Source organism: Staurois parvus, unplaced genomic scaffold, assembly GCF_062004578.1.
Source record: "Staurois parvus isolate SC_StPar_1 unplaced genomic scaffold, SC_StPar_1.0 ptg000299l, whole genome shotgun sequence".
Lineage (NCBI taxonomy): Eukaryota > Metazoa > Chordata > Amphibia > Anura > Ranidae > Staurois > Staurois parvus.
The window spans coordinates 12,322,746-12,347,169 of NW_028318095.1; positions in this window are offsets into that span (position 1 = coordinate 12,322,746).

Genomic DNA, 24,424 nt, shown 5'->3' on the forward strand with positions numbered 1-24,424 from the left:
AACAAGCAGTTTATTATTAAAATATAATTGTGTAAGCTGTTGGCTTGCCACATACAATACATCTCAAATAGTCCTTGCACAGTTTTTAGTGATCAGAAGTACTGTATGTCATGCACAGCACAGAGTACAAGTGCAACAGTCAGGAATATGTAATGTAGTACGCTTCACATTGGTGATCCATGGGACAAATGTCCATTTACATTGGTGTTAGTGAGAGGAAGAGTGGTCCTTTCATTAGTGTGAATGAAGGGAAAAAATTCTCTAACATTGTTGTTAGTGGGAGGAAGACTGGCCCTTACATTACTACACAGATAAATACATCAAATTGTAGCTTGCCACCTTAAACAAAATGCAACCAAATAGCACCATTGTCTACTTTCTGTCAAATGAAAGATCAGAAAATCTGCAGTCCTGCACCTGGCAACCAAAAAAAAGCTCTTCTATATCACCATGGCGGCTCCCACAAAGCTGAACATGTGGGTAAATTGTAGAGGCACAGAGGTGTTTTTCTGTAACCTGATCAGGATTTTAACTGAACTCTTGTAATTAGACAAAATCTACTTTTGCAATGCCCCCCTCCTGCACTGCAAAGGTTAACTGTTCATTTAGTCTATCTAAAATTGCAGGGAATAATAATTAAAAAAGTATCACGGACAGTACTCAATTGTTTCTGTCGCAAATGCACTAATACGGCTACAATCAACTCAAACAAAAGGGAATACAGTGTATCACTTACCATGTCCCTGGCTCCAGCACTGTTCTCTTCCACCCAGAGCGTTGGGATGTGGCTCTAGCTGGTCCCTGCATTGTGCATGGAGGAGACAACACTTTAGAGAGACGATAGTGTGGAGGTAGGAGAGGGCCTCACTGCAAGGGTAAATTGTGTTCATTTCTCGGAGTTCAGCTTTAAGTTCTCTGGTCAGTTGTTGCAAATCTGTTTAGAAGTTTTTAAATTTAAACTGCATAAATGACAAAAGATGAGGTTAAAGTTTTACCATATTCTGCCTCAGATAAGTACACTGAAAGGAAGGGAAAAAAAGGTTTGTACTCTTTACTTTTTTATTCTATCCTTATTTCATGCCAAAAGTTCATATAAATTATTTATCATTTGTGTATGCATAGTTTTATTAAAAAATACCTGCCATTGATATTAAAACTAAATAATTCCATGCTCTTATAGATGAATAATGGAATAGTAGGAAATATATTAATATTTTAAATGATGAATAATCAGGGTTGTGTTTTTCAGCAATATTGTGAATTCATGGATAATGCTTTTTTCCAGTACACTGAACAACTATATTAAAACTCTTGATAGTTTTACACTCAGTTTCATAAAAATACAAGGAATAAACAGTGACTTCTAAACTGTGTTTTAATATGATCACTTGACAGACACAAATCTGAATGACAAAGGCATATAGAGAAATGATCACATGATGCAGTTTAAATTATTGATTGATAAGAAAAATCACCTGACCCATCCTTTATCTTTCTTATGTATGACGGTATGAGTATTGCTAGAATGTACTGTATATGTAACTGTGTGTACACATGTGCATTATCATTGATTAAAAGACTTAGAACAATTAGAGATAGAATTGGAAAGATCTTCTCCACTCTATTTCTCTCTCATTTCCATGCATTTGTCTGGTGACACACAATTGCTTACCTTATATGTATATTCATACTGTCCTGACTTGGCTCTGGGGGGGGGGGGGGGGGTAGCAGGCTTCCACATTGGATCATGTTGTCCCTTTTCATAATGTTGCTAAAGATAGCTGCTACTTGGCCACTGGCCTCTTTACTTTTCTAGCTCCCTTTTAATTTGTTTAGAGATTCATTCTTCACTAATTTTTATATTATTTATGTTTTTACCCTTCTGTGTTATCAGAGCCAGGAACCTTGGTATGGAGGCATGGTTACTAACATTGGGTTTTACTTTTTGATAACTGCACTAATTAGCAACAAGCAAAGGCCGGAAGAAGACAAGTAAAGGACAAGTGGTTTGAGAAGACCCACTTGAGTAGATACTTTCAATTGTTACTCTACCTCTTCTTTGCTCTTACTATAATGCTGCTTTATACTTCATGTTGTTGCCCTCTTCCCCTCACCACTTTATTTTGAATGCAGTTTGCTATATCCCTGGAGTATCACTTCCCTCATGTATGTAATGCGTTGTATTTGATTTGCTGATCTAATCTAATCTGCTGATTAGATCATCTTATGCTGTTTTGAGATTTGTTTACCAAAGCTGCCATTTTGTATCTGTTTATGTAACTAATTTAACTCTTAACAAAATGAATGGAAAAAAATTAGACATATTAGCAAGCTATTTACCTTTTACAAAATATTTGTATTTCTGCCCAATAAGTCACGAGAGACACACACCACACTCCTCTGGGGCACAGCAGAAGACCTGATCGTTCTCTTCTGCAAGTCAATAGTATTCACCTCTCCATAAAAGAGCCAATTGGTTGTGATCCAGTGTGCATGGGCTAACAAAAAGCATACTGATAGGAGGAGAAAGCAGAGTGACAATAAGATCAGCTTATCAGTGTATTGTTTCTTTGTTAACTGTTTATATACAGGCTAGAGATGGAAAAGACTAAATTGTATTGCAGCTGAGAAAAATCAGGTCTTCAGGCTGCCTGTGCTGTCTTGTAGGGCCATGATAATATCAGGAGTAAATGGACAGAAACACAAATTCGTTCACAAGTGATTCTTTACTGTGATTAATGTAGTTGTACCAATAGAAATGGCAGATGTGGCTTTTGATACTTTTTTTACTAAATAACATTTCATGGCCCTTGCTGTAGAGGCTAGGAGTCCTACCTACCTTGTTTATCATCAAATATAAGGTCAATGGAGAGCAGCCTTCTTCAAGTACAGGGCTTCTAACAGGGCTTCTAAAAAAACTCCCTTCTTAAACTCCTTGTAGTGGCTTGGCTTGTTTTCAATTTTTATTGATTTTTACCAAGGCACTGGTGTCATAAAGAATAGTTTACTAAGGAGAGAGCACAAAATAAGCTGCTTGCCTTCAGACCCCTCTCTCTATTTAAAACTTTGTGTGGGTCAATATGCACAAAAATAAACACAAATCCCCTTTTTTCACTTCTGGAGAAAATAGAAAGTCTCACCCACTTAATCTTGCATGTATACAAATACACTATCTTTCCAAAAGTATTGTGACACCTGCCTTTACCAGCACATGAACTTTAATGGCATATCAGTCTTATTCCGTAGGGTTCAATATTGAGTTGGCTCACCCTTTGCAGCTATAACAGCTTCAAGTCTTCTGGGAAGGCTGTCCACAAGGTTTAGGAGTGTGTCTATGGGAATGTTTGACCATTCTTCCAGAAGAGCATTTGTGAGGTCAGGCACTGATGTGGATGAGAAGGCCTGGCTCACAGTCTCTGCTCTAATTCATCCTAAAGGTGTTCTTTCGGGTTGAGGTGAGGACTCTGTGCAAGCCAGCCAAGTTCCTTTACCCCAAACTCGCTCATCCATGTATTTATGGACCTTGCTTTGTGCACTGGTGTGCAGTCATGTTGGAACAGGAAAGGGCCATCCCCAAACTGTTCCCACAAAGTTGGGAGTATGAAATTGTCCAAAATGTCTTGGTATGCTGACGCCTTAAGAGTTCCCTTCACTGGAACTAAGGGCGTAAGCCTAACCCCTGAAAAGTAACCCTAGACCATAATCCCCCCTCAACCAAACTTTACACTTGGCACAATGCAGTCAGGCAAGTACTATTCTCCTGGCAACCTCCAAACCCAGACAAGTCCATTGGATTGCCAGACAGAGAAGCTTATTCATTGCTCCAGAGAACATGTCTCCACTGCTCTAGAATCTAGTGGCAGCATGCTTTACACCACTGCATCCGACGCTTTGCATTTCACTTGGTGATGTAAGGCTTGGATGCAGCTGCTCGGCCATTGAAACCCATTCCATGAAGCTCTCTACGCACTGTTGTGCTAATCTTAAGGCCACATGAAGTATGCAGGTCTTTAGGCATTGACTCTGCAGACAATTAATGACTTCTGCGCACTTAGCACTTCAGCATGCGCTGACCCCGCTCTGTCATTTAACATGGCCTACCACTTTCTGGCTGAGTTGCTGTTGTTCCCAGTTGCTTCCACTTTGTTATAATACCACTAACAGTTGACTGTGGAATATTTAGTAGCAAGGAAATTTCATGGATGGACTTATTGCACAGGTGGCAACCTATCATGGTACTACATTTGAATTTACTGAGCTCCTGAGAGCGATCCATTCTTTCACAAATGTTTGTAGAAGCAGTCTGCATGCCATGGTGCTTGATTTTATACACCTGTGGCCATGAACGTGATTGGAACACATGAATCCAATGATTTGGAGTTCTCCTCTTCTAAGATTTCTCTGTTAAACACATTTGCTGTAATACATGATGTCACATATCACATGCCAGTTCCACGGTAGAAATGTCAAAAGTCTGACCACACTGAGCTTGTTTGTGAAGTCCCAGCTCACAGTGCTCCATGCCTCAACAATTGGTGGATGACATTGTCCCAGCTTCCTGTGCTCCAAGCCTCTATCTGGATCATTCTTCCAACCACAGACTTTAAACTGACCAAGCCTCACTGTCTGCTTTTCTCTAGTGTTACTTCCTTTGATCTTGCACCAACCTGCCTCTCCAAAGGAGGCAGTATCGCACACTTTCTTTCACTCTTACTTTGGAGCTTATACTTTCCTTGAAGGCAAAGCAGAAAGGAAACTTCTCCTGGTGCAGTACAAGCATAAACAAGCTTTATTTGTGATAAAAGTAATACTCACAAGTGTATAGTCAATCCATGCATTCAGAAGGGGGCCAACTGCCCAATGGTAACACCCGTTTGAGGCTGGCACTCCAGAACAGAATTCATCAGGTTATGGTCCTTCCTTCCACAGAATTTGGTTCCCTCTGTAACCCAGCAGGTTTTGAAGGCGCAGACACCTTTATCATCAGGGAGTGTTGCGGTTTGGCATACAGTGACCTGGTACTGTACTAATTCAAACAAGCTCAGTATGGTCAGACTTTTGACATTTCTACCGTGTGTAGTGCTACCCTTGTAAGGGCTGCTATGTTGTGGGTATCCCTAAGCTTCCCTCCGCAGAGCCAGGCAACAGATATTTTTTACACAGATGTGCATCCAAAGAGAGTGGACAGTCCATGAGCTTGGTTTTGTTGTTTTATTAAGGGAATTCAGCTTGGATAGGAAAATAGGGATTATGGGATGCCCAATTCGGCTTAGAACAATGGAAGGGGGACACGTCCTTCATCTGTACAAAAGCAGATCCTCAACTTTTCTTTTCCTAAAAATTCTCAGTTGTTGCGGATCAAAAGTACTGTAGCTGCCCTTTATAGGTGAGAAACTAGCAGACCCTCAAAAATCACTTTACTTCTCGTAGCTACATGCAGGGACATCTTCTTTCCCCCTACAGAGCTGCTCCCAGCTCCACAGCCTGCAAGCATTACCAGCCCTCCTGGCTTCTTAGAAGGATTGGGCTCAATGCTGTCCTTGGAAAGCTTACTACGCTTTGCAGTCTTTCCCCTTGCAGATTCCAAAGTGTGCAGCTGTACTCTGTCCCCTCTTTGCTTCCTACTGCTCCAGGTCTTGATCTTATATGTGCCCCTCTGAAAAATGTATCCTCCTGAGCCAGCCTGAGCCCAACCTAGAGGCCTCCCCCCCAGACCCCTACAGTTTCCTCAGCACTCGATCTTCCACCTGACTAGGCCGGAACTCCATGAATATGTAGATTAGGCCTTGGAATGCAATGCTGGACTTAATAACAAAAAGCAAGTCATATACACAGCTAGTGACATGTGAAAGACCCACTACCAGATGAACTCCTTCCCTTGCACATCATAGCATTCACTAGGCACTCCCAGAATTAACAGAATCCAACTGCAATATACTTGCACTGTCAAAACATCCACTTTTATTATCACACGACACACAGGAGGATATATCTTATAGTCATCACAATCTGCATAATAACACACACCAATAATAATGTGAGCATTACAGCGTGAAATAGACACATCTTTTGACAGCGTCACAGCATAGAATTAATACATTACCAAAGCTATGAGAAGATGGGAAGGAACAGATCCCATCGGAACCATAATGCACAGGGGGGTCTCGGAGAAGCCTTAACATGACCAACGGATAAGCCCATAAAGCCCTGGCTAGGGTCCCAGAGTTAGAGCATCCTCTTTCACATAGGAAGGCTGCTCCCCTTGACCACACTCAAGCTTCCCGTTTTAAGCCCTTTTTTGGCAGCTTTTCCGAAGTGAGCGGGCACCACGCCCACTCCAGGAGGTGTGATGGAACACGGTGCCCGACCCCTGCCCTTCTCACCAACTTGTCACAAAGGACCAACCGATCTGGCACCGCGCTGTCTCTTGCTTAACAATGCCACTCTCAGCTGCGCCCTGCACAAAGATTTTCTAGCTCGTGGGACTACAATTTATGTGCCAGCAGCCTGAGAGCAATTGTTACTGTTTTAGGTTAATTACGCAAGTAACCCTTCACACTGCCACCACTACCTTTTTACAGAAAAGGAGGAAACTCACAAGTCTTAGCAATAAGATTATATTAGCACAAGTGTCTGCAACACACACTGTCACCACAGACAAGTATATTCAGAGGATTATTACATACAGTAGCATTCTTCAAGAGACAGGGATTCTTTAGTTTGCATTAAAAGATTTAGAGACAGTTTCAACACTTTTCAATATAAGGTTTATTAATAAAAAGGTCAAAATGGTGCAATTAAAATATTTACAGAAAAAGATGTTACAGAGACATAACAAGAACAATAAAGCAGCAGAGAAATAAAAGAGAGGAGTTAAGAAGGCAAAATACTTGCAAAGTCCTGGTTTTGGCAGAGTCCAATTGTCCAAGCAAAAATGTTGCTTTGGCTCTCAAGTCTGTTAAGATGTTTCTTGATTGATGTTAAACGAGAGCTCCCTTTACCAGGCCTGTCAGTCTTTTTCTAGGATATTGAAGGGGAGAACAACTGACCAATCAACCAGTTTGGGGATGGGTTCTAGGAGGTCACCAAGTTTATGACTAAGTCCCAACTACAATTTCATACTAATATTAATAACTTCCAGTATGTGCAGGTGGTATTCTAGCAACTGGCAGATTAATATTCAGAATTATATTTCAAACCTAGGGATACCAAACACAATGTACCCTTGTCACCCAGGAGGGAAGAGACTGCTTTATTCCCCTTCCTATGTGCAAACATAGTCAAGTATGACCTTGTTTGGCTCGGCATGAAATGATCTATCCAAATATATACCTAATATTAATGTGCCCAGTTCCTGCTGAATGCTATGAACTGCATGTGAAATTGTGACATGTGGAATGGACGTTTTATGGCACGCTCTACATTCCTAGAGCCCTAATTGCCTAACAGGTCATGTGTGATGGCTTACTGAGTTATTGTTTTACGATAGGGCAGAGGAAAGTGTCTTTGCAATCTAGACATCCTGCCAAGCCTAATTAGTGGTTTACAGCTCTGGATCTGTCTCTATTTGTGTTTTATTTAAGATAAGAGGCTCTTTTGAAGTTTTGTTACAACTTACAGCTACCAATTCCATTTTCAAGAGGAGGGAAGAGGGAGGAGGGGAGGAGGGGAGAAAGGTGATTGTTCTTGAAAAAAAAAAAAAAAGCTGAGACCTTTACAAGATGGCTGTCACTTACAGCTTCCATGTCTCTATTGTGCATAACTGTTACAAGAGGAGCTAGCAGAAAGGTTCTGTGATGACAACGGAGTCACGCCCAGTCACTATACTGAACAAACAACGTTATCTAATAATATCACACTTTTGCCTCAAATCAACGTTTATCTACTCTAAACTTAAAGATTTCTAACTTCTCAAACAAGTAGACATCTATAATTGCACAAACAAGTTCTTATCTAATTTAAGCAGTCTAATGTAACACTTCTGAATGTCACAAACACCTTCAATCCTGCAAACACTTCTTATCTGCTTTAAGCAGTCTAATATCGTCTGACTCTGTTCCTTGGGCCTAGAGAAATTGCATCAATGTCATTTCTCATGCTCCTGAAATCTGGGCAATGATGCTTTATTGTAAAAATTACCCAAGAAACAAAGGGTCCAAGGCCAACACATTTCATAGGCATTACAGGCCTCCACCGCTTCCTTCTTACCAACCTTTGGAAGGTTCTCTAGTCCTCCAGAGTCAGTTGGAGGCGATCAAGCCACAACCTTTAGAGTCATCCAACTGACCTGCAATATCCCAACTTTAAGCACATGACCCACACAACTGCCATGATTCACACAATAATGTTGTTTAGAATACACTACACTATTCCAGTAGCACACTAGATGGTGCTACACATGGAACTGGTATGTGCTATTTGACATCATATATTACAGCATGTGTGTTTGCCAGAGAGAATCTAGGAAGAGGGGAACTAAGTTGAGACTACTTCCAGGAAGTAAACTTTGGACTTGAGATACCTGTATTTGTATACATGCAAGATTACACGGGTGACACTTTCTATTTCTCCATGAGGGAGAAAAGCAGATTCAGGAGCACTGTCATTTTTGTGTCTATTATTGTCCATTTTGCCCACAAGGTGATGGCAGTTGGTCAGCATCTCTAACTAGGATTTAGCGTGTTTTACATGTATACTATTAAAAATGAACAAAGCAGGTGTAAAGGAACGATAAGCGATAACTCATTCAGTTGCATGTATAAATTTAAACTATGAGCTCTGTATACCACAATATGAAAACTGAAGCATTTATAAAATAATATTAAACTTATACTGTCAATCATTTCAGATATGCTAAACTAAACAGGCAACACAATACACTTTTAGCTGGGTTTGCTGAAAATCCAATTTCTTAACCTTCCCTTCTTCTAATATTTTTCAAGTGAACACAGGTTTACTGATATAATAAATCTTTAGTACAGCATCTCTTTGGGTATTTTAATAATCACAATTTATGAAGATTTTATCACTTTATTTAACTGTACACCTCTAATACAATTTCGGAGAGTTTGATAACCAGATTCATACTACAGGCTTTAAATAAAACGTAGATCAAATGTCACTTTTGGCTGAATTAAAAAACAATCGTAATGTTAAAAGAACAGTTAAAAATGAATGTAGAATGGTGAAGAAGTAGATCCTGTGTGGAAAAGCGAGTTCTACAAAAGACAGCAGGCAGAAACAAAAAAAATATATTTTTAACCTGACAACTTAAGGAAAGGTGATAAGTGAACGTGCTATGTTAATATCAGCTTCAGGATTTTTTTAACTAAATTAAACACTTAGGTGCACATTGTTTTTCCTTTTCTGTCTTTTACAAGGCATAGCTGATAAACCTACAAGAGGAGAAAGTTGAGCTTTTGTTTTCCTCTTCAGTTTTTATTTCATAGTAGCTATCTTTTCTTTTTGCTGAATTTGTCTGGTGGAAATAATCCAACAGCTATCAGCTGAAATAACAAAAGAGTACTTAAATATTTTATTAAACAAAGAAAATAACTTCCACATGCAAAAAAACCATTTATTTAAAGTATGTCTAAAGACTAAACAGGTTTTTAAACTTTGGATAGAGCAGGTTATAGAAAAAAACCATATTCATGTTTTGGTTTGTTTGATTTGTAGGCATTTCCCTTCATTTTGTGCCCCAGAAACACAACAGGAAATGATAGGAAGTATTTCTTAAAAAGAAAGTCCATCTGAGACAGTTGTCACTAGAATAAGGAACAATAAGGAACATTGGAACAAAATCTAGAAGAAAGCAACACACTAAACTCCTGATAGGGCAGTGTCAAACTTTAAAATACAGTAGAATATCTGCATTCCTGTTATCTTGTCAGTCACAGAATTCCTTGTGTAGTCTACATATGAGCTCATTGACATGCTGCTGTATTTTTCCCACTTTGTCCCTTTATCCCTGTACCAGTGACAGCTGTTAAATTTTAGAATTCCATCACTTTCCTCACAATGACAACAGTCACCATGATAAACAAAGAGGGCTAGCCCTTACCTACTGCATTAAAAAATAAATAAATAATTATATATACATACATAATAAATATATATACTTACTAGTCCTTAGATGAGGTGGATGCATTAGTATTCTTTTTTTTTTAGGAATGTTCACTTTATTTTTACCTGGTGATCCTGTTAACACCTTTCCTGTGATAGACAATGCAGAATGCAGCGTAGTCAGAGAGCACAGGAAGTTATCAGCTCAGATTTCTGGTAGTATCCACAAATATTTATTGAATAGATATAACAGAATTCTTTCAAATAATATAATAACATATACAAAAGAAGTTCTATGTTAAGGTTTATAAAGACTCTAATTATTGTAGTAACAAATAACTAACCTTATGGCCCTATGGAGCATTTCCTTAGTTAATGAAATTTAAATATTATTTGTGAGCCACTTAATGTAATCAGATAAGGTGCGCTGACATGAAACACATCCTCATATCATGTGTGCATAACAAAAAAATATTTTTCAATAAATCTCACGCCCCTAATTATTATCAATTGTTACCAATATAATGATAACACAATCAAAGTATATGATTTAAAACAAAAATATGAAAAATAAAATAAATTAAAAAGGTAAATACAAAACAAAAAAACATAAAGTCACTAATAACCACTTATTGCTGATAGTCCCAAAATATGATGTGATCCAAAATCAACTTTGAAAGTCAATTAAATTAATTCTATTGATACAAAAGTGATAAATGCCAATAGACATGATCAAAATATAAGTGATTGCTTTTCCCAATGACTCCTTATTGTGATTAGGTTATGCGCTCACCTCCTTTTCAGCCTGTGGACAGGCTTACTCCACTTTTTGTTCACAAATGGAACTTTAGATATTCTGTTGCACCGTGTGAAGAGTGGTGGGTATCCCTTAATTGCTTCCCAATGCTCTTATCCTCCTTGCCACTATCCCAGCAGGGATCTTTCACTCCTTCTCCTGCTCCTTATCTTCTCCTTAGGTATCCCTCGGTGAGAAATAGTGTCTTATCCTTTTAAGGTTAAAAGGCTTTATTGTGTGCCCAATTACACTCACATTCAGTAAGATAAGAAACCACTTTGTTTAAAAACAACTGCAGATTGCTGTGTGCTCCGCACACATAGTATACTCGCCGTCCACGGGTGTGTAGTGACATCGTAGCCCCACCCCTACGTGTTACTCCGCAGGTCACGCGGCTTCATCAGAGGGTTATGATTGGAGGGTGGTTTCTCTAATAAATACCTTAAATGTTGATTCTTGGTGAATACACCAACTCCAAATTTCTTTATCTTAATGCCCAAGAATAACTACATCATACGTTAGGATGTTGGAAATTGCATAACCAGGATCAAAATGCACTAACAGAATTAATCCTTCTTCTATACTAAAACCAAAGAGTGCAAAACATGTTCCAATCCAATCAGCTTCCATGTTTTTTTTTTTGTCAAAGCTTAATTGAACAAGCAAAAGCAAAAAGCTGATTGGCTACCATGAAAAGCTGCACCAGATTTTTCACTCTTCAGTTTTAAATCCCACAATGCTTGTCTCTTTAACGGGCACAGAAAACTGAAGGCTGTAAAAGGTCCAAACTTTCTAGTTACATTGAGCTGTGTTAATCTATATTTCTTATATATTTAAATAGTATTAGTGGGTGTTCTTCAAAGTAATTTTCACACTAATGACCATGCTGCAATCATGCACACACAAACACGGGCCAGTGGGAGTGGATGAAGTTTAAGCAACTGGCATATTAGATTTTTAGAAGGAAGCATTCCTTCTGGGAAGTAACCCCTGCAAATGCAGTGAAAATATTAAAACTGAATTTTGATAGTGTTCTTGGTAACTAAACCTCAGTGTCACTAGTGTCTTGATGTACAGGATTAGGATGGTTCAATACACATAGGTACTCATATGCTTAGCTCTGCACTAATGAACAACAGGTTGGTGCACTCTCCAACACTGCAATTATCCATATCTATAGCTATCTCAATTCTAAATACAGCCAAGAGAACTGTACTATAAGCCCTCTAAATAGGGTTTTGTTCTGGGGAACATCTCCAAATAAGTTTTCTTTTTCCAAAATTCAGTTTAGCTTGACAAAAAAATGGAGGTGCTAAGAAATGGGAACGGTTACAAAAGAAGGAACTGTATTAGGCCCCTTTCACACTGATCAGTTTTTCTTATGTTTTTGCCTTACCAAAAGTGGTAGGAAAATGCATGACCATTAAATCCTATGGAGCTCTTCACACTAGTCACTTTCGGATCAGTTGATTTTTTAAAAGTCCTGCATGCTGCATTTTTGGTGCAGTAAAAAAAAACGCTTTAATAACATACCTCCCCACTGGAATGATTTGAAAACATGGCAAAAACATGGCAAAAATGCATCTAAAACTCACCACAATTGCGTTTTTGGTACATTTTTAGAATCACATGTCTTTTTTCACTGGTGCAAAGTGCATTGGAAATGTGGCAATAATGCTGTAAAAACACAGCAAAAAAAGAGCAGTGTGAAAGTAGCCAAAGGGTTCTTTCGCTCAGGAGACAACAAAGATAGGCGGCTGAGCTACGATTTTACAGTCCCCCAAATGCCCTCCTAGATTCTATTTGTACACTGCAGAGATTGATAGGTGGCACTGTATGTTAAACTTCTCCATTGAAGTCAATGGGAGTCCAGTGCAATGGCAGGCCAAGCATTTGGCTCGCTGTTGCAATGTGATTTTTAATACAAAATCCTACTTGGGATTTAAAGGATATGTTCACCTTTTCACAAAAAAAAATAAATGCATATTTTTTTACAGGTAAAAAAAAGGTGCATTTATTAATTTTTGTTTCTGGAGCCTCTAAAGCATTGCACCACTGATCTACTGCCACACAGGTCTCCCTCTGACCTATCACTGTATCTGCTTGCAGTGTAAAAACAGTTCCCATAGAAGTCAATAGCCTGTAATCCGCACCTGAACCTGAAGACACTGCTCAGAAATTGTACATGATTTTTTTTTCAAACCGTACTGAATCCATACTGCCAGTGCACTAGACATATGTGAACAGGCACCATAGTAAGCAATGTTTTTTCACATGTGATGTGGATTGGATGCGGTTCAGACCGCATTTAATCCGCATATACTGTATGTGAATAGGCACTAGAAGAGCCCTTAGGAAAAGAGAAAACAGTTTCCCTTTCAAAATAAGTACCAGCAGGTGCAGGATACCTATCAACGGCCAAATTTAAAGACAAATGGAAAAAACATTAACATGATGCATAGGCTTTAATAACAAATACAGTGGGCAGAGAAGAAGAAAACCTGTACATAAGCTGCAGTCGGTGTTCTGCATTTATAAGTCATCAACTTGTTTGATAATAATAATTTGTGAATACAGAAAAGTAGGGCAATTTAGATGGAATGCATATTTTATGTGACTCTATTTTTTTTTAATACTGTAAATGCCAAAACATACTGAATGAACGATTAACATTTTTGTTAACAACTGTGAGAAGATAATCAACTTGTTCCTTGACTATATTGGCGTAAGCACTATCGATAACTGTTCATTTAACAGAAGACAGCTTGCAAAACCATGATGATTATATAGTGAGAAACTGGGATCATTTTTCTAGTTTTTCTAATATGCTGTTGTTAATATTTAATTTTATTTTCAGACTGTGGGTGTGTAACAAATGAAAGCAATGGATAAGTGGAAGTCTTGCTTATAGCAGATAATCAGGCATGGACTTTCATAAATTTTATTAATTTTCATATATCATAGTCACCTAGTTAGGAGATATTTTGGAGCTGAATGCAGCCTTCAAAACAGTGGGCTAAAAATAACCACATAGGCCAAATGTTTGAAAGCTTTCCCTCAATTTATTTGCAAAAAATAGCAGCCACTTAAATCAATTTGTACATTTATAAAAGTGCACAAAAAGTGGGACCTCACAAATTCAAAAGGTCCGTAGCATACTCTCCCAAAAAACACATTACACTTTTCAAAATTTTTTTTTAATTCCTTTATTTATAAATTTTTTGCAGAGTAGCCAAAAAAAAAACATACAATATGACGTACGCAGAAGCTACATAGCAAATGGCAGTATACGGGTCAAAAATAACCAATAATCAGGTAAACAAACATTAGCATGGTAGAAACAAAGATAGGTGATAACAAAATAAAATCAGGTACATGGTACTGTGTGGCCCCGACCAGCTGATTTGGCAATGGTCCAAATACAGGTAACCAACAACACGGGCCACACGGACAACCGGACATCCAAAGATCTCAGACATGGAGAATAGAGATCCCACCAAGGATCTCAGGCTGAGATCAACTGAGAAAACTATTTCAATAAAGAATTCCCCGTCGATTGGGAAATAAAAAAACAAAAAACCTGTGGTTACACAAGGGAATCATGAAAAAAATGGAAAGAACAGGGGGCCCCAAACAGCAAACAAACCAAGACAAGCCAGACATCCGAGCCCTTTCACACCGGCTCCGAGGGCTCCTGAAGATAAGAATCAGTATAGACAAAATATTGCCATGGTCTCCAAGTGTCTCGAAAAACATCCCCTCGGTCATGGAGAAGCTGTACGGTCCTCCATTTCTCACAGCTAATTAACTTTAGAAAACCAAAGGGACCTTGTAGGTGGGTGTACAGACCTCCAACATATCCTGATGACTGATCAGGGGAGAATAAAGAGTGGAAAGACAAATGCCGAATGCCCTCTTATTGCCGATATTCTCCAATGCCATGAGATGGCAGCTGATCCCCCGGGGATCGAGAGCATTACCGAAGAAAATGACGAAGTTGCAAACTTCTCCAAAAGGCCAACGGAGGATCCACGGCCATCGACAAAACAGAGGAAGCGAGATCACCATCTGCATCCAGGAAATCAAAAAGATGTAAGTGCCCCAAGACCGCCAAGCGTTGAAACTGGGTGTCCTCCAGGCCAGGTGCAAATTCAGAGTTCCCCAAGATGGGGAGCATAGGGGAGGGCAACGGAGAGAGGGAGGAGTTATGAAAAGTCTCTAGGTTCACCAGCAAAGTGCTACCAAGTATAGGGTGGTCCGTCAGAGCCCTAGGTAGTTTTGACAGGATCCAAGGGCAGCTTTTGGCAGTACCCCAAGAATCCTCCAGCTCCATAGCCACCCAAAGTTTTGTCTCAGCATGGCAATGCCAGTCCACCAGTCTTGTCAGGTGAACCGCTCTGTAATAAGCTCGAATGTCCAGAAGACCCAACCGCATGATGCTTGGGCAGATGTAACAGCCGAAACTGGAAACTGGGTTTCCGATGGGAGCAAACAAAATCTTTGAAGAGAGCAAGCATCCTCTTGAAAAATAGGTGAGGCAGAAGAATGGAAAGAGCCTGGAGAAGGTAGAGGATCCAGGGGAGGAGAGTCATTTTGAGTGCATTACAGCACCCAAACCACATGAGAGCAAGAGAATTCGAATGCAACAGGTCCGATCTTGTACGCTGCAAAAACAATTAAAAATTAGCCCAGTAAAGAGCAGCCGGATCAGGAGTAAGGTGAACCCCCAAGTAGCAGATGGAGTCAGAGGCCCATCAAAAGGCGAACAGAGGGCGAAGATGGCTCACCACATCACCCAGCACTGAGATATTAACGCCTGCAGATTTGGAGAAGTTAATCTGGAAAAAGGACAAGGAGCCGAACACACAAAAAGCATTCACCAGGGACGGCAAAGAAGTAAGTGGGTCAGTTAAAAAGAAGATCAAATCATCTGCGAAAGCAACCATTTTATAGGCCCCTGAAGGCTTGACAAAGCCAGGGATGCTGGAGTCTCACCTGATCTTACAAAGGAAAGGTTCCAACGAGAGCACAAAGATCAATGGGGAGAGCTGGAAGCCCTGGCAGGTGCCATTCGTAGTGTCAAAGAAGTCTGACTTTTCAAAATGTAACATTTCAGAAATAAGATAAAAATAAATAGCTCTTTAAAAGATAAAAGAGCAAAGCAAGATTTTGCTGCAATATTTACCTTTACCATCATGTAGGGATTTCCTTCACTGTAATTTTTAATCCTACTAGATGTCTTCATTTTGATAACCAGCATCAAAAACTCCTCTGAGCCCAGGTTGTCCTGGGCCTGCTCCAGTCTCTGACTGGACAGTGAAAGGAGACACAGCACAGTAATGAGTTCATCTCTCTGTACTTCTCTTTCTATTTCTAACAGTGTGAACTGATTGGCTTCTTGTGCTTTCACACTCCAACCCTGCTCTACATGAACTTCAAGGGGCTGATACCAGGGAGAATTCAGGTGCTTACTAGAGATGAGCGAATCGAAGCATCCGAAGTGGAATTCGAGTCGAATATCGGAAAAATTTCGATTCGTGCCGAATCCGAAAAACAGCCTAATTCGGACGCGCGAATCGAAATTTTTCCGAAAATGGCGGCTGACATGTGCGGCGACGGAGCGGGGATGTCGGGGAAGGCGCGCAGACAAGGCGCGCTGCCCCATAATGCATTCCTCAACGACATGTGATCGCATCAGCCAATCAGCAGCCAGCCAGCCAGCACTGTGTAATGGTCGAGGTATATATAGCGGCCATTTTGGAAATCTTCATTTGCCTGCAGTCATTGAACAGAGGCAGACCGCTCTGTACTAGGGACAGGGACAGAGTTAGGGCCACAGAAACGAGAATTGGGGACAGAGAGAAGTTACTTAGGGACAGAGAACCATTACTCAGGGACACAGACTTGTTAATGAGGGCCACAGAATCGTTATTTAGGGACAAAGAAACGCTAGTTAGGGCCACAGAATTCATACTCAGGGACAGACAGAATTGTTACTCAGTGCCAGAGAATTGTTACTTAGGGCCACAGAAACGTTATTAGGGCCACAGAATTTTTACTCAGGGACAGACAGAATTGTTACTGAGTGCCAGAGAATTGTTACTCAGGGACAGACAGAATTGTTACTGAGTGCCAGAGAATTCTTAGGGCCACAGAATTCATTCTCAGGGACAGACAGAATTGTTACTCAGGGACAGACAGAATTGTTACTGAGTGCCAGAGAATTGTTACTCAGGGACAGACAGAATTGTTACTGAGTGCCAGAGAATTGTTACTCAGGGACAGACAGAATTGTTACTGAGTGCCAGAGAATTGTTACTCAGGGACAGACAGAATTGTTACTGAGTGCCAGAGAATTGTTACTCAGGGACAGACAGAATTGTTACTGAGTGCCAGAGAATTGTTACTCAGGGACAGACAGAATTGTTACTGAGTGCCAGAGAATTGTTACTCGCACAGACACAAAATTGTTACTTGCACAGACACAGAATTGTTACTCGCACAGACACAGAATTGTTACTCAGGGCCACAGAATTCATACTCAGGGATAGACAGAATTGTTACTGAGTGCCAGAGAATTGTTACTCAGGGACAGACAGAATTGTTACTGAGTGCCAGAGAATTGTTACTCGCACAGACACAAAATTGTTACTTGCACAGACACAGAATTGTTACTCGCACAGACACAGAATTGTTACTCAGGGCCACAGAATTCATACTCAGGGACAGACAGAATTGTTACTGAGTGCCAGAGAATTGTTACTCAGGGACAGACAGAATTGTTACTGAGTGCCAGAGAATTGTTACTCAGGGACAGACAGAATTGTTACTGAGTGCCAGAGAATTGTTACTCAGGGACAGACAGAATTGTTACTGAGTGCCAGAGAATTGTTACTCGCACAGACACAAAATTGTTACTTGCACAGACACAGAATTGTTACTCGCACAGACACAGAATTGTTACTCAGGGCCACAGAATTCATACTCAGGGATAGACAGAATTGTTACTGAGTGCCAGAGAATTGTTACTCAGGGACAGACAGAATTGTTACTGAGTGCCAGAGAATTGTTACTCAGGGACAGACAGAATTGTTACTGAGTGCCAGAGAATTGTTACTCGCACAGACACAAAATTGTTACTTGCACAGACACAGAATTGTTACTCGCACAGACACAGAATTGTTACTCAGGGCCACAGAATTCATACTCAGGGACAGACAGAATTGTTACTGAGTGCCAGAGAATTGTTACTCAGGGACAGACAGAATTGTTACTGAGTGCCAGAGAATTGTTACTCAGGGACAGACAGAATTGTTACTGAGTGCCAGAGATTTGTTACTCGCACAGACACAAAATTGTTACTTGCACAGACACAGAATTGTTACTCGCACAGACACAGAATTGTTACTCAGGGCCACAGAATTCATACTCAGGGACAGACAGAATTGTTACTGAGTGCCAGAGAATTGTTACTCAGGGACAGACAGAATTGTTACTGAGTGCCAGAGAATTGTTACTCAGGGACAGACAGAATTGTTACTGAGTGCCAGAGAATTGTTACTCAGGGACAGACAGAATTGTTACTGAGTGCCAGAGAATTGTTACTCAGGGACAGACAGAATTGTTACTGAGTGCCAGAGAATTGTTACTCGCACAGACACAAAATTGTTACTTGCACAGACACAGAATTGTTACTCGCACAGACACAGAATTGTTACTCAGGGCCACAGAATTCATACTCAGGGATAGACAGAATTGTTACTGAGTGCCAGAGAATTGTTACTCAGGGACAGACAGAATTGTTACTGAGTGCCAGAGAATTGTTACTCAGGGACAGACAGAATTGTTACTGAGTGCCAGAGAATTGTTACTCGCACAGACACAAAATTGTTACTTGCACAGACACAGAATTGTTACTCGCACAGACACAGAATTGTTACTCAGGGCCACAGAATTCATACTCAGGGATAGACAGAATTGTTACTGAGTGCCAGAGAATTGTTACTCAGGGACAGACAGAATTGTTACTGAGTGCCAGAGAATTGTTACTCAGGGACAGACAGAATTGTTACTGAGTGCCAGAGAATTGTTACTCAGGGACAGACAGAATTGTTACTGAGTGCCAGAGAATTGTTACTCAGGGACAGACAGAATTGTTACTGAGTGCCAGAGAATTGTTACTCGCACAGACACAAAATTGTTACTTGCACAGACACAGAATTGTTACTCGCACAGACACAGAATTGTTACTCAGGGCCACAGAATTCATACTCAGGGATAGACAGAATTGTTACTGAGTGCCAGAGAATTGTTACTCAGGGACAGACAGAATTGTTACTGAGTGCCAGAGAATTGTTACTCAGGGACAGACAGAATTGTTACTGAGTGCCAGAGAATTGTTACTCGCACAGACACAAAATTGTTACTTGCACAGACACAGAATTGTTACTCGCACAGACACAGAATTGTTACTCAGGGCCACAGAATTCATACTCAGGGATAGACAGAATTGTTACTGAGTGCCAGAGAATTGTTACTCAGGGACAGACAGAATTGTTACTGAGTGCCAGAGAATTGTTACTCAGGGACAGACAGAATTGTTACTGAGTGCCAGAGAATTGTTACTCGCACAGACACAAAATTGTTACTTGCACAGACACAGAATTGTTACTCGCACAGACACAGAATTGTTACTCAGGGCCACAGAATTCATACTCAGGGACAGACAGAATTGTTACTGAGTGCCAGAGAATTGTTACTCAGGGACAGACAGAATTGTTACTGAGTGCCAGAGAATTGTTACTCGCACAGACACAAAATTGTTACTTGCACAGACACAGAATTGTTACTCGCACAGACACAGAATTGTTACTCAGGGCCACAGAATTCATACTCAGGGACAGACAGAATTGTTACTGAGTGCCAGAGAATTGTTACTCAGGGACAGACAGAATTGTTACTGAGTGCCAGAGAATTGTTACTCAGGGACAGACAGAATTGTTACTGAGTGCCAGAGATTTGTTACTCGCACAGACACAAAATTGTTACTTGCACAGACACAGAATTGTTACTCGCACAGACACAGAATTGTTACTCAGGGCCACAGAATTCATACTCAGGGACAGACAGAATTGTTACTGAGTGCCAGAGAATTGTTACTCAGGGACAGACAGAATTGTTACTGAGTGCCAGAGAATTGTTACTCAGGGACAGACAGAATTGTTACTGAGTGCCAGAGATTTGTTACTCGCACAGACACAAAATTGTTACTTGCACAGACACAGAATTGTTACTCGCACAGACACAGAATTGTTACTCAGGGCCACAGAATTCATACTCAGGGACAGACAGAATTGTTACTGAGTGCCAGAGAATTGTTACTCAGGGACAGACAGAATTGTTACTGAGTGCCAGAGAATTGTTACTCGCACAGACACAAAATTGTTACTTGCACAGACACAGAATTGTTACTCGCACAGACACAGAATTGTTACTCAGGGCCACAGAATTCATACTCAGGGACAGACAGAATTGTTACTGAGTGCCAGAGAATTGTTACTCAGGGACAGACAGAATTGTTACTGAGTGCCAGAGAATTGTTACTCAGGGACAGACAGAATTGTTACTGAGTGCCAGAGATTTGTTACTCGCACAGACACAAAATTGTTACTTGCACAGACACAGAATTGTTACTCGCACAGACACAGAATTGTTACTCAGGGCCACAGAATTCATACTCAGGGACAGACAGAATTGTTACTGAGTGCCAGAGAATTGTTACTCAGGGACACCTAATCGTTGAATTAAATAGTATGTCAGACAACATGCAGAGGAGTGGCAGAGGAGGCAATGTTTTAGGAGCGAGCAGACGTGGCAGCAGAGGAAGGGGTCGAGGCAGCAGTATTCGCAGCCAGAGGCCAGTGCTCCCGGTGTCATCCAGCGGTCGTGTCTCCACCGACAACCCTGCCGTCATTGATTGGTTGGCTCGGTCGTCTTCCTCTTCCCAGGTCACCTCTGACACCTACAGCCAACGGTCGGTGGGTACGTCAGACACAACCGTTAGTTGGCATGGCCCGGGACCAAGCCCACTGAAATCACGTGTCCTCTACCTGCCCCTGTCCTTTGCTGTTCCCTCACCAAGCGAAGTATCGCATGCTGTGGGCTCAGCCCCACTGTACAGTGAGGAAGAGCTAACAGAGGGCGGTCAGGAACGGGGGGAGACATCGGCCTTTTCAGCAGCCAAGCGAACAAGTACTGGCGAGGAGAGTGGCTCGGTAGCCGGTCTAGAGACAGGTCTGTCTCCTGACCCAGACGCAGCCGAGGGGGCTAGTAGTGAGGCGGAGACCCTACTTGATGATGAGGAGGTTGATCGCACTTGGCAGCCTCGTCGTCATCAGGCAATTTCTTCCGCATCATCAGGAGAAGAGGGTGGCAGCTTGGCAGCGAGCAAAACAGTCGGTGGGTTGCCCAGGAGACAGCAGCAGGGTCGCATCAGTGTCAGTGGAGCCAAACGTCCACGGAGTAGAGCACCAGCTCCACTGCAGCCTACCACCACGGCCAGTAGTGGTGCCGTTGCGCACGGAGGAAGTAGCAGTCAGCCAGTGAAGAGTAGCGGGGGCAAAGTTTCCTACTCGGTGGTGTGGCAATTTTTCCTCAAGCCGCCCGAGGAAGTAAACGTAGCCGTATGTCGACTATGTGGCCAGAAATGCAAGCGTGGCCAGGGGGCCCATGTTGGGACTACAGCGTTGCGTCAGCATATGCAGCGTCACCATTCGGTGGCCTGGGAAAACCGTGATAAACATACGGCGGTTCTGCCTGCCCCAGCCCCCGCTCCATCACCCGCTCCGTTACTTGCTCCGTCACCCGACGTCGTCAATCGCCCTCTATCAGCCAGTCAAGGCTCCAACACCTCTGCTGAGGGGAGTTGTCGCTCATTGGCATCTTCCGCTCGTTCAGATGCTCCTTCTCCTGCTACTCCTCTTCTCGGATTCCGTCAACAGTCTTTCTTGGAATCCGTATCCAAGAGACAACAGTTTGCGAGCACGCACCCGACGGTGCAAAAGCTGAACGTCCTCCTGTCCAAGTTGCTGGTGCTGCAGTCCCTCCCTTTCCAACTGGTGGACTCAGCACCTTTCCGAGAAATGATGGCTTGTGCCGCGCCGCGGTGGAGAGTGCCAAGCCGTCATTTCTTTGCCCAAAAGGCAGTGCCAGCCCTGCATTCACATGTAGAAGAGATGGTGGGCCAGTCTTTGAGCATGTCGGTCTCTGCCAAAGTGCACGGCAGCGCCGACGTGTGGAGCTGTAACTACGGTCAGGGACAGTACATGTCATTTACGGCCCACTGGGTGAACGTGGTGCCGGCACAGCCGCACCAGCAACTTGGACAGGTCACGACGCTTTTGCCTCCACGTTTGCACGTCCTTGGTCCAGCAAGCATGTCCGCCTCTACCACCTCTTTTTCCGCCGTGTCCTCAGCCGCCACCCCCGTGCCAAGTCCCATTACCCGACCGGCATATCACATGTGCAGGGCGCAACGGTGTCACGCTGTGCTGCACCTGGTATGCCTTGGCGAACGTAGTCACACAGGGGAGGAACTGCTGAGTGTAATGAACAGAGAAATCGACAGATGGCTGTCTCCGCGCAAACTAAAAATCGGAACCATGTTGACTGACAACGGAAAGAACATGGTGTCTGCTCTGCGTCAAGGAAGGTTGTGCCATGCGCCATGCATGGCTCACGTGTTCAATCTGGTTGTCAAGCGGTTCCTAAAATCCACCATCCCACTGCAAGACATCCTTAAAATGTCACGTAAACTGTGCATGCATTTCAGCCATTCCTACACCGCAAAGAACACCCTCATTGAGCTGCAGCGGCAGAACGGAATTCCACAGCATCGCCTGATCTGCGACGTTGCAACAAGGTGGAATTCAACCCTACACATGTTAGACCGCCTTTACGAGCAGCGAAAGGCCATCACCGATTTCCTGATGTTACAAGCGGATAAAGGTACTCCCCTGTGTAACTTAGATGTCAGCCATTGGCAGCTCATGCGTGACACCTGCCGCTTGCTCAGGCCCTTTGAGGAGGCCACGCTATTCGTGAGTCGGCAGGACTATGGGATGAACGACGTCATTCCTCTGTTGCACGTCCTGGAACAAATGCTGTTAACAATGGCTGGTCAGGGTGCGGTAGACGTGGCGCACAGATCTCAACGCCACATGACCCCTGTGGGGGCAGGACAGGAAGAAGAGGAGGAGGTAGAGGAGGACATTTGTGCTCAGGAATTATTGAGTGAAATGGGTGGTTTTTCCACTCAGCGGACAGGAGTGGAGGAGCAGGAGCATCTGGTAGAGGAGGAGGAGGAGACAGAGGACCCAGACGCACCGTGGCAGTATGCTGTGGAGATGGAGGCAGGGAGTCCCTCGCATTCCTTGGCACAAATGGCCCATAGCATGCTCGGTTGCTTGCGTAGCGACAGCCGAATAATAACCATCAGACAGAGGGATGACTTTTGGCTGTCCACCTTGTTGGACCCTCGCTACCGGTCCAAAATGGTGGCCTTTTTCACACCTGCTGAGAGGGAGGCCAAAATTACGTACTATAAAAACCACCTATGTAGTCAGTTGGTCTCTGCCTTTGTGCGCCAACGTCCATCCTCAGACACTGTGGGCCCTGTGCGCTCGCGTTCCGCTGGCATGGCAGCAGGGGAGGGGTGGGGTGGTAGGAGCAGTGGCAGCTCCACCAGCAGCGGCTGCCTCAGTCTGCAGTCGATGATGAGTAGCTTTCTTCACCAGCGCAGTGAGGAAACTACTAACCAGCCGCAGCAGCAGCAGCAGCATCAGGTGGACCTGGAGCAGGAGCTCAAACAACAGGCTTGGGCCTACTTGGACAGCACCCTGCCAACCGAGGTAGACAATCCCCTTGACTACTGGGCAACGAAACTTGACCTTTGGCCCCAACTAGCTGAATTTGCCCTTGAAAGGCTGTCATGCCCGGCCAGTAGCGTGGCATCGGAGCGCGTGTTTAGTGCGGCAGGAGGTATTGTAACTCCGCGGAGGACACGACTGTCCACCCAAAGTGTGGAGAGACTCACGTTTGTGAAAATGAATCAGGCGTGGATTAGTCTGGATTTCAAACCACCAGTTCCTGACACAACTGACTAAATCCGCCATGAATCATGCCTCAAACATGTGCCACTTTCAGGTCTCCTCACACTGCTGGTGTGTTTAATTTTTTGACATAGGGTGCTGGCAGATTACGGGCCTCCTATAGCTGCTGCCAGGCCCCTAATCTGCCATAGGCCCCTATATACCGCCTCCTCATGCTGCTGCCAAGTCCAGAGTCTGTCATGGGTCCCTGTATGGCCTCCCATTGCTGCTGTCTCCATCGCCACACTCTGCTGCCATGTGCCACTTTCAGGTCTCTTCACACTGCTGGTGTGTTAAATTTTTTGACATAGGGTGCAGGCAGATTACGGGCCTCACATAGCTGCTGCCAGGCCCCTAATCTGCCATGGGCCCCTATATACCGCCTCCTCATGCTGCTGCCAAGTCTAGAGTCTGT